This window comes from Capricornis sumatraensis, chromosome 11 (genome assembly GCF_032405125.1).
Source record: "Capricornis sumatraensis isolate serow.1 chromosome 11, serow.2, whole genome shotgun sequence".
NCBI classification, from domain to species: domain Eukaryota; kingdom Metazoa; phylum Chordata; class Mammalia; order Artiodactyla; family Bovidae; genus Capricornis; species Capricornis sumatraensis.
In genome coordinates, this window is record NC_091079.1 from 89,022,228 (window position 1) to 89,029,286 (window position 7,059).

General features: G+C 48.7%; 1 pseudogene; it reads right to left on the reverse strand.

Moving 5' to 3' along the window:
• Positions 1-6,506: 6,506 nt before the first annotated feature.
• On the reverse strand, positions 6,507-6,852 carry LOC138088350 (peptidyl-prolyl cis-trans isomerase FKBP1A pseudogene; annotated as a pseudogene).
• Positions 6,853-7,059: the final 207 nt, after the last annotated feature.

Consider the following 7,059-nt stretch of genomic DNA (forward strand, 5'->3'; position numbering starts at 1 on the left):
GCCCCATTCCACATGTCAAAAGGACTGTATGCCACCTGTTAGTCATGTGTCAGCCATCTGGGCCCTTTGGACAAGGAGGGTGGCATCCTGACACGGTCTAAAGGGGAAGGGACTGTCCTGGAACCCAGGGGTAATAATGTCCACGGCTAGGGCACAAGACACACTTGGGGCGGGCACAAGTCACACTTGGGGCTGGCACAAGTCACACTTGGGGCCTCCACAAGTTATTTGTCTCCAACAGCTCTTGGTGTTTTGGGACAGAAATCAGAGTCCACCCCTCCCCCCACCTTTTTACACACGATCCTCATCCTGGGAGTGCGCGGTGGGACAGGAAGAGGAGTGAAGCCCAGCTATGGAAACAAGGGCTCCTCTGATGGGGAGAAAGAGTTCTCATTCTTTCCATTGCAACAGCTGGGCTGAGGGGTAAGTCCCAGAGTTGGAAAGCTACACTGGAAGGGGAGGAGGGCAGACACCAGGGAGGTGGGAATAAAAATAGCACCTGTGCGCGCGCAGCATTTTAGTTACTTGAATTAAGCACAGGACTGGGAGGAAACAGAACGTATTTTTAGTAACCGAAATTAAAGTGAGACTTTCTGGCTCTTGGTCAAGAGAAGATCCCAGAGGCGGAATTTTCGGGGGCCTGCTGCGGCCTTGGTTGGCGGCAGACACAGAGAACCAGGGAAAGGTCCCCAGAGGGGCAGGAGGGGAGAGGCCTCGGGGGTCCCTGCCGAGTGTGGGCCTCTGTGGGGGGATCTCTGAGCGCCTTCCTGGGGCCTCTGAAGGGGACGCCTCCCCTGGAGTAAGCAGGCCGCGCGGCTCGGCGCTGGATCACTGGCATCCCGGTTCCGGCTGAGCCGGAAGGCGGTCCTGGGGTAAGGCTTCCTCGGGGTGTGAGTTCTTCCCCGGTTGCTCCACGTCCTCCCAGCTCAGTGTCAGTGACCCTTCCTTGGAAGGGCCCGTGTTTTCTCCAGGAAGGGCTTTCAGGAAGTGGAGGCCGAGAAAGAAACAGGCAAGGGGAAGTTCTGTGAAAGGCAAGGCCTGTGAGGGATGGAAGAAAGGAGGGTAAGGGAAGCCCGGGCCTGAGGGAAGGGTGCTGGGTGTTGAAGGAGCCAAGGAGGGCGGGAGGACCTTTAGGAGGAGCCTCAGGCCCGCCGTGCAGCTCTGAGAGCCCAGGGCCAAACCCATGCCGAGCTCGAAGCAAAGACTGTTGGAGAAGCCCACGTTGGGCAGAAGCCTCCAATCTCAGAACCCCTGCTCTGCCAGGCTGCTGACTGGGGATGTGATCCTGAAGGTGGAGGTGGCGATCCTCCAGCTCCTGCAGTGAGGGGCCTCTTGAGGGAACATCTGAGCCTACCCTTCCCCCGCCCCGCCCCGCCCCACCCCATCCCATGGCCGTCACAGTTAGGTTGCTGTTTTGTCCTTTTGCTTATCCGTAGGTCAGATATTTGTTGAGCCTCCACCATGGCTAGCGGTAAAGAATCCTCCTGCCCATGTAGGAGACTCAGGTTCAACCTCTGAGTCGCAAAGATCCCCTGGAGCAATGAAATGGAATGAAATCCACTCCAGTATTCTTGCCTGGAAAATCCCATGGACGGAGGAGCCTGGGGGCTACAGTCCATGGGGTCACAAAGAGTCCAGCACGACTTGGAGACTAAAAAAGCTACAACCACACCATGGCCTGATATTGAGCTAGTCACTAGGAACACAAATCACATTAGCTAGTAATTTTACAGCATTAATCATGTGCCCCGTACTATTCTAAATGCCTTACAAAATATTGTCATTGAGTCCTTACAACAACAGTATGAGGGAGATACAATTATTATGTCTATTGTACAGATCAGAAACTGCAGTAGAGAAAGGTGAAGTATGTAACTTGCTCAAGGTTGCATACCAGGTAAACAACCCCAGAAGTCTTAACTCTGAAGTCCATGCCCCAAACTACCATATTTCATCTAATCTAAGGAACCAGCTCTTGTGAGATGCATTGTTATTTCAAGTGACACTAAGAAAGAAAGAAAGAAAATGAAGTTGCTCAGTAGTGGCCGACTCTTTGAGACCCCATGAGCTGTAGCCTTACCAGGGTTCTCTGTCCATGGGATTTTCCAGGCAAGAATACTTGAGTGGGTAGCCATTTCCTTCTCCAGGGACTCTTCCCAACCCAGGGATCGAACCCAGGTTTCCTGAATTGCAGGCAGATGCTTTACCATTTGAGCCACCAGAGAAGAAAGAAAAGAGCTCTGCAAATCAACGTTGCCATGCCGTTATTAGTAAGATGCATCCTCAACTGCAGAGAGGTTAAAATGTGAAAAAGAAAGCGAATCTTGAATTGATCATTGTTGCAAAGAGGCACGTCTCTGTTCTAAGGCACAATTGCACAAGGGAGACAACTTCAATGATCGTCGTGCAATGAGCTGAGCTTCAAGTCAGACCAAGGTGGAGTGCACACGGACTGCTTCAGTGGCAGAAACAGGCGACCTTCACTTCTATCTGAGGGTCTGGGAACCCATCGCAGAAGTGGCGCCCAGCTCTGCCTTAGGGTTTCTCCAAATAGAGAAGAGAAGGATAGAACTGGGAAATCTGGGGTATTTTAAGGGCCATGGTTGCTAATACGAATGTTAATATTAATTAGCAGTAGCTAACAATAGCTAATTGTTCAGTCTTCACCACGTGTCAGGCACCGTGTTTAGGGCTTCCCATGCATAATCCCATTTAATCTTCACAGAAACCCTTTGAGAAAGCACCCTTACGAGGAAGAATCCTGAGGCTGAGGAGGTGAACAGATTCATCTCGTACAGCACAACTAATAGGTAATGTACCAGGATAAGGGTCTCTGGCAGCCCAGCTCCCAACTCTCAGATTTTAACTACACTGCAGAGCCACCTCTAGGAAGCAGGTTAGCCTTATAACAATGTACTGTATAACTGAAATTAGCTAAGAGAGTAAAATTTCAGTGTTCTCTCTCACACACAAAAGGTAAATATGTGAGGTGATGGCTGTGTTGATTTAATTAGTTCAATGGGAGGAATTCTTTCACAACATGTACGTATATCAACTCATCACATTGTACACTTTGAAGTCACTTTGTGTGATTTGTCCATTGCTATCTCTCTCAATAAAATGGAAAAAAAAAAAAGAGAGAGAAAATTGGTAATGAAACCTGCTCACCAAGATCACTCTCATCCACTGAGCTCCCCATTTCCTGGGAAAAGCATGTGTGAGGGCTAAGCGTTGTCCAACCCAAGGGCTGAAGAGAGACCCTTGACAGACCAAAGACCTGACTCTGAAGTTGGGCAGAGGATGAGTGATGGGCAGGAGGTTCTGAAAGCGTTGGTGCAAGATTGGGGGCACTCAGTCATTTCAACAAGCAAGTCTTTGCTGAAAGCTCATCTCAAGGCAAAGATCTGTGCTGGGCATCCAGAGGACTTTTGAAAGAAGTCGTGGACTGAGCGTCAAATGCTGCACGAATGAAATAAAACATTGAATTCCTTTGCTGCTGCTGCTGCTAAGTCGCTTCAGTCATGTCTGACTCTGTGCGACCCCATAGACGGCAGCCCATCAGGCTCCCCCATCCCTGGGATTCTCCAGGCAAGAACACTGGAGTGGGGTGCCATTGCCTTCTCCAATACATGAAAGTGAAAAGTGAAAGTGAAGTCGCTCAGTCGTGTCCGATTCTTAGCCTCTCTTAGCCAACCCCTACCCGCTCTGACCTCATCTCCTGTCTCCTCCCTCTTACTCACCATGCATTAGTCACATGGACCATCTAGCACCTCCTTGAGGGGGCAGATTCCTTCCCCTTCTGTTTCTTTACATGTGCCTCTGCCTTGAAGATTCTCCTACCTCTAACCCCCTTTTCTGTGTCCGCCCTTTTCTCTTGCTTTAGGTCTCAGTGTAAAGTTGGTCTCCTCCAAGCTGTCCTGCCTGTTATTATCCACCTGTTAATTTTCTTCCTAGCACTTTCATAGTGTATATGATGTCCTTTATTAGTTTGCTTCTTTAGGGGCAAAAACCTTGTTCGCTATTGTGTCCCTTCACTGAGCATGGCGCTGGCATGTAGGAGAGGCTCTGTATTCGAATAAGTGAATAGCTTAACTTAGAATCTAATTATGGAGCCAAGATGTACATCGATGGCAGCAAAGAGTTAGCTGCTGAACTTTCAATAAATGGAGAGATCGATGTGGGCAGAAAATGTCAAGGAGACACAGGCATTGAACGGGGTGTGCAGAATCCAGACTTAGGGATAGCCCTGGAGAAGAACCAGCTAGGAGAGAAAATCCAATCTGTGGGAGAACACAAAAATAGTTTTCTCTTCCCTACAGGTTTGAAGCACCTTCAGTTTCAGTACCTGCAATCCATCTAGCTTTACTTACCTCATAAGCTCTCCTCCTACTTACCATGAGCAAAGGCCACGGCGGCCAGCTGTCCAGGCTTCTTTCCCCAGAGTGCTCTGGTGGACTCCCTTGGGGGACCAAACACAACACTGAGATTGAACTCACCTATGGTTTCTCAGCCCAGGAATGAGGATGTTTGGGGGAAAACCAGCATGGATGCTGCCTCACCTCATGAAAAGTGATCCCCAAAGTCCATGGCTCAGAGGGTGAAGAATCAGCCTGCAAGGCAGGAGACCTGGGTTCAATCCCTGGTTGGGGAATATCCCCTGGAGAAGGAAATGGCTACCCACTCCAGTATTCTTGCCTGGGAAATTTCATGAACAGAGGAACCTGGTGGGTTACAACCCATTGAATTGCAAGAGTTGGACCCGACTGAGTGACTAACACACAAAGTCCAGAGAGGACCTCAAATGGTCATATTTTAGAATCCCTTCAAGGAATGTAGATGCAGAGATGTAATTCATCAGCTATAGTGTCTTCCGTCAGCTATTCCTCCCCACCCCACCACTGAGGTCTAATAGAGCACATTATTTGATTCACTTGCTTAAGAGTTGTATTTGCACAACTTTGAATTTCACGAATTTCCACACTGTACATTTTGAAGGTTAAGACGTTACCATTTGACACATGTTCTGCCTTATTCATCTTACATGTCTAGAAGGTGGTCTGTAGAGCATCAAGTCTTACTGTAATTATTTATTCATGTGTTCACGTCCCCTCACCCCACCCCTCTCCAGCACACACTCTGCGCAGCTTGAGGGCAAGAGACATGTCTTATTATCATTGTAACTCTGCTGCCAGCAAAGAATCTTTAATAAAACAGTTTCTTGGTAAGTGTTGAATTAAACTGCAGTATTCTAAGACCTTCCAGAAGTTCAGTTCTCTTTTTTAGTAAAGTTGCCTCAATTCACCTGAGCCCAAGGTTGTTTGCCTGTTGACTGTATAAAGCAAAATCTGTGTCCCTCCTTGTCAAAGACTATTAAAGGGCCGAGATCTCATTTTATTTATTGTTTTTTGAGAAAAGCCACCATAAAGCACTTTTATTGCAATAATAAAACTTGAAACTCGTGTAGTGCAGGGGATGGGTGTAGGCTGAGGGAGTAGGCAGCAATTTCTCTCACCAAATCACTACACAGGACAGCAAAGGGGTGAGAGGGGGCAAGGAGAAGCCAGGAAACTCTGAGATCAGCAGGGGGAGCTGAGCATCAAAACACAGGAGATGCTGAAGCTGTGATGACCAGCATCATTTTCTTAAGACAACACTCAAGGATTTGTCATGATGGCTGCGCTTTCATGGGTGTTAAGTGTCTACAAACAGCACCTTGAATTTAACTTTCGATTCAAGTTCTTGAAATTTAGGAAGTAGCGCTTGGATAGCTATGCGTTTACAAAAATCCTGGATAGCCATTAGAAAAACCACAGGATGGAAAAAAAAAAAAAAGGCCAGGCCATGAAGGTTTCAGAGGTCCCTGCTGGCCTGGGGAACAGACATCTGCAATGTCCAACATCTCAGTGAAAACGATCTGCTTTCAAAAGGCAGAGGGTCTACGAAGAGGGTGAGGGTGGGGCAGTGGAGGCAAAGGCTCTCCCCCTTCCCACTGCGGTTTTGGGTAGGGCTTTCAATTCAACCCGAGGACGTCTCTCAACTTGGAGAATAATTCGGCCCTCAAAAGTGCCTCGAATCTGTGATAGCTTTGCAGCGCAGCAGCAAGAACATTTAATATATAATAGATAAAACTTTTATCCAAAAAAATAAAATAAAGATTCTTGCACCCTCCCCAACACCAATTCCTAGTCTAAAGTTAACCCATTACTTGTGCTGTTAATACTTGACTAATACTTAATTGGAAACCTAGATCCAAAGGACTGAAACTCAGTCTTAACCCCAAAACAAAACAAAAGAAAACTGAGTAATTTGAGGTTTATGGCATATAACTCAGGTCAACACACATACGAGGAGAAAGGCGAAGAGCAAAGCCGGTGACAGAACACATTCAGTCTGGGAAGATGTTTATACAAAGAGTGTAGTGGAACGGCAGGAAGAGCTCCATGCACACTCGCTGTGTGCGTCTGGAGGCGCCAGATCCTTCTGCGGCACATCCAAGACTGGGGAGCTCAGGGAGGAGGCCACTCCTGCCATTCCAGTTTTAGAAGTTCCACGTCAAAGATGAGAGTGGCATTTGGTGGGATGATGCCTGGGTGCCCAGTGGCACCATAGGCATAGTCTGGGGAGATAGTCAGCTTGGCGCTCTGACCCACGCTCATCTGGGCAACCCCTTCTTCCCAGCCTCGGATCACCTCCTGCTTGCCCTGCACAAACTTAAAGGGCTTGTTTCTGTTCCGGGAGGAATCGAATTTCTTTCCATCTTCAAGCATCCCGGTGTAGTGCACAACGCAGGTCTGGCCACGCTTCGAAGGTGCGCCCGTCTCCGGGAGAGATGGTCTCCACCTGCGCTCCCATGGCTGCGGTAGCGGCGGACGCTGGATTGGCCGACGGGCGGCGCGACGGGCGCGGATCTCGCGGCGATTCCGCGGCTCTGCCTCGACCCTCCGCGCTACGGCCGCGCACCCAGAAATCTCATTTTAGCTTTAACTGGTCTGTGACTTAATTTGGGAAGCCTCGCCTTACCCACGATTAGACATTATTGAACAAGAATACAGAAAAATG